At 44.7% G+C, this 4463-nt stretch overlaps 1 long non-coding RNA gene across 1 annotated transcript; it reads right to left on the bottom strand.

Moving 5' to 3' along the window:
- Nucleotides 1-521: 521 nt before the first annotated feature.
- LOC311101614 lies at nt 522-1330 on the bottom strand. The gene is made up of 2 exons (XR_014609939.1): nt 1065-1330; nt 522-786 (listed from the first exon to the last, which is right to left on the bottom strand). It is a non-coding gene; the product is annotated as an uncharacterized lncRNA (long non-coding RNA).
- Between the last annotated feature and the right edge of the window lie 3133 nt (nt 1331-4463).

Here is a 4463-nt window from a genome sequence, read left to right as displayed (position 1 = left end):
AATCCGTACTATGCAAGTGTGTGTGTGTGTGTGTGTGTGTGTCAGTGGGGGCCGCTGATTGGCTGAATACCCGGGGCGTGAGGTGGTTGGAGTTGTCAACAAAGCAGCATGACAGAAATATGATGGCAAGTTTTCGAACTACCGGTATTTTTTTGTTGTTGAAGATACAGTATATAAAGCGATCTGTGCATTTGAACAACTGAATAAATACACCTGTTTCACTTTTGCATGTCAAAAACCGAATGACCACTGCTGCACATGCTGCAACTGTTTTGAACATATTAGATTATACTATTTAGACTGAGCAGCCAGCTCACGAATGAATGAGTGCACCAGGGAGAACGCAACAAGCATGCAGATGCAATAAGTGAAAACACATTATCTAACCGGGGATAGCTAGCTAACATAATGTCACAAAGCATGATGCGCTAGCCAGTTAACTTTAATTTTGAAATAACTTAATATTTTCGAGTTAGTCAGATATTAGTTTTGAAGGTGTAATGGAGATGTCAGGAAGCAGGTGCAGTTGGTGAGTTTAATAACAACAAACATGGAGCGATACAAAACAAGAGAAACGTCTGGAAATGAAAACAAAACCAGTACTGCCTGATGAGTGAGGCTACAGAGTGCTAGATAAAGGGGAAGTAATCAAGGTGGTGATGAAGTCCAGGTGTGCATGATGATGGGGCTCAGGTGTTCATAATGATGGTTGCCAGGTGTGCGTAATGATGGGTTGCCAGGACCGGTGGTTAGTAATCCGCGACGTCGAGTGCCGGAGCTTGAGAGCTGCAGTAGACGTGCAGAAAGACTTGAAATTGGCACGGGAGCTAATAAGCTAGCAAACTACCAGCTAGCTATAGCTAGCTAGCTGTTTATCAAAGGTAAATAACTGGTTAATTTGATCAAAATTATGGTAGCTGGCTAATTAATTTGATCATGCTTTGTTATACACCTGGTTTTATGCTGTTTTAGTCCACACAACATGTCGCCCTGTCACCTACAGCAGAACCTGATGAACAACATGGGGGGAAACAATAAGCCACCGTCAAGCTTTTTTGTCCTACCAGATCCGCAATGAGAAGGTTCTAGCTAGTGTATCCCTCTTTCCTTCGACTCTTGTTAGATGTAGATGTCCGGTTTATCAGGTCCCAGGCTCCCATGACTGTTTTGATGATTTATTTACAAGTTAATTACAATTAGCTTTTTGCTTTAGCGCCTTCTGTACCTGATAGAGCAGATCTAGTCTCACGTGCGGAAGTAAGCCGTCTAGCGCGAGAGACATATTGGGAGGGAGATTAGAGCAGACCCAGAAGTTCTGACTGAATGCACATTTGAGCACCCCAGGATGGTCTATTTACTTTAGCTGGCAAATAGCTGGCAAAACAATCCAAGCAATGTTCGCAAGGCCTATGCGCCCGTGGAGGTGGAGCTGCAGCTGCTGGCAGTCACTGAGGGGTAGAGTAATAAGTAACTGAACAACTTGTTTTGAACAATATATTTTTGAAACAGGAAGATGTACACATTTACCATTTTTTTTGAGGATTTAAAACACAATCCATATATCTTCCTTTTTTTCCAATCACAAGTGGGGTTTTTTTGCCAATCACAAGTGGGGCCCCGCCCCTAACGCGCTAATGGGTGGGCCGCCGCTGGTGTGTGTGTGTGTGTGGAAGGGGGGTAGAGAGTGTGTGTTTGTGTGTATGTGTGTGTGTGTCCTCGCCGCTCAGCAGGCTGTAAATGTCATGCATGTCACACCGCAGGGCAAAGCTGTGGATTTTATACATCCTTCTGTGTGACTTCAACAACATACCAGAGGTCAGAGGTCATCTTACAGGCAGTCATGGCTAACATCATGTCACCCTTTTCTCTACACTGTGGACTACTTTTGACCAGGTAGTGCACTATAACGGGAATAGGTTGCCATTTGTGACGCATCGTCAGAGGACACAAAGTTAAGACTAGTCAGTCACATGTCCCAGCCAGGGACTCTAGGGTGGAGTGGAGTAAAATGGAATTTATTTTAAGTTGTTTACTGGTTGTGTTTCAGTCAGAGAATGGTATGTCCTGCATGGAACTGTTTTAGCCAATTAGCCCTGAGTGGATTGGAGTGCCATTGTGGTGGTTATGGCAGTTATGTCCCTTTGCATAGAAGGGTTGTTGGTGGAGGAATAGTTAAACAAACTTGTGTGACAATGTGTGCGCCCCAAATGTCACCCTACTCCCTATATAGTGCACTAGTTTTGACCAAAGCTCTATAGGCCCTGGTCAAAAGTAGTGCACAAAAAAAATGAAATAGGGTGTCATTTGGGATGCGGGCGATACGTAGTCAGTGTACTGTAAAGCAGTGCTGAGTCACGATGCATCCCTTAGGGGGAAACACAGGCGTGGTCCCCTACTGAGAACCACTAACATCTGAAGAATACAGCATTGTCCTCCCTCCTTTCCTAAAACCCTGCTGCTGCATAGTTACAGCACTTTGAACCCAGGCCACGAACACAGAACAGAACAGCTGGCCTGATTTTGAAAGTGCATTTTTCAGCTTCCTTCAGACTCAGAGCTGGAGCTGCAGGCGGTCGGCATGCCGTGTACTGGCACTTTAAATCTCTGTTAAGTGTCATCTTGCACGCACCAGACTGCTGAGTCATTGGGTTCAGGCTGATTTTGTAACCTCCGCTCAGCGGTGCTCCTCATTGGCTCTGGTCTCCGCACAGCGGTCCACGTGGTTGGCTGCCAGCACCACTAATCAGTTACTTTTTGCCAGAGGCAGCTCTTATTAAAGGGACAGTAGCGAGATTATTGAACCACTCCCACCTAAATTACTTAATGACTGACTGACTGAATATCTAACTGAATGACTGAAAGGCTGGACAGCTGGCTGGCTGGCTGGCTGGCTGGCTGGCTGGCTGACTAACTGACTGACTGACTGGCTGGCTGGCTGATTGGCTGACTGGTTGGCTGGCTGGCTGGCTGACTCTGACTGACTGACTGACTGGCTGGCTGGCTGGTTGGCTGGCTGACTCTCACTAACTGATTGGCTGACTGGCTGGCTGGCTGACTCTGACTGACTGACTGACTGACTGACTGGCTGGCTGACTGACTAACTGACTGAGACTGTGGGGTCACAACGCTGTCCGCGGATGAGGAAGACAAGAAAAAAGCCCTATTTTGAGAGAAAGAGTGCGAGTGAGGAGGAACTACAGAAAGAGAAAGAGAGTGAGATGGAGATGGAGAGAGATATGTGCTATAGAGAGATCTAGAGAGAGAGAGATAAGAGGGATGCACTCACTCTCATTGTCATGGTGTATCAACAAATCAGTCAATCTTGTGGAAGCCCATAAAGAAAAGACGGAAAAGCACTGAGCCCTCAGCAGATTGTGCAATGTGTCTCAGAGTAATGCCTCCCTCATGACTGGCCTCTGACACCCTGGAAGTGTAACTACCACCTATACCCTGTAATAGTCACCTGATAACTACTTAACCTAGATCCGACCCAGTAATAGTCACCTGATAACTACTTAACCTAGATCCGACCCAGTAATAGTCACCTGATAACTACTTAACCTAGATCCGACCCAGTAATAGTCACCTGATAACTACTAAACCTAGATCCGACCCAGTAATAGTCACCTGATAACTACTAAACCTAGATCCGACCCTTTAATAGTCACCTGATAACTACTAAACCTAGATACAACCCTGTAATAGTCACCTGATAACTACTAAACCTAGATACAACCCTGTAATAGTCACCTGATAACTACTAAACCTAGATCCGACCCAGTAATAGTCACCTGATAACTACTTAACCTAGATCCGACCCAGTAATAGTCACCTGATAACTACTAAACCTAGATCCGACCCAGTAATAGTCACCTGATAACTACTAAACCTAGATCCGACCCTGTAATAGTCACCTGATAACTACTAAACCTAGATACAACCCTGTAATAGTCACCTGATAACTACTAAACCTAGATACAACCCTGTAATAGTCACCTGATAACTACTAAACCTAGATACAACCCTGTAATAGTCACCTGGTAACTACTAAACCTAGATACAACCCTGTAATAGTCACCTGGTAACTACTTAACCTATATCCGACCCTGTAATAGTCACCTGATAACTACTAAACCTAGATACAACCCTGTAATAGTCACCTGATAACTACTAAACCTATATCCGACCCTGTAATTTTCACCTGGTAACTACTTAACCTAGATACATCCCTGTGATAGTCACCTGGTAACTAAATAACCTAGATACAACCCTGTAAGTCACCTGATATCTACGTAACCTAGATTTGACCCTGCAATAGTCACCTGGTAACTACGTTACCTAGATACAACCCTGTAATAGTCACCTGATAACTACGTAACCTAGATACGACCCTGTAATAGTCATCTGGTACCTACTTAACCTTGGTATGACTCTGTAATAGTCCTCTGGTAACTACGTAACCT

The sequence above is a fragment of the Coregonus lavaretus genome (genome assembly GCF_964263955.1).
Source record: "Coregonus lavaretus genome assembly, chromosome: 26".
In the NCBI taxonomy this organism is placed as follows: domain Eukaryota; kingdom Metazoa; phylum Chordata; class Actinopteri; order Salmoniformes; family Salmonidae; genus Coregonus; species Coregonus lavaretus.
This window is presented reverse-complemented; position numbering and strand designations above follow the sequence as displayed.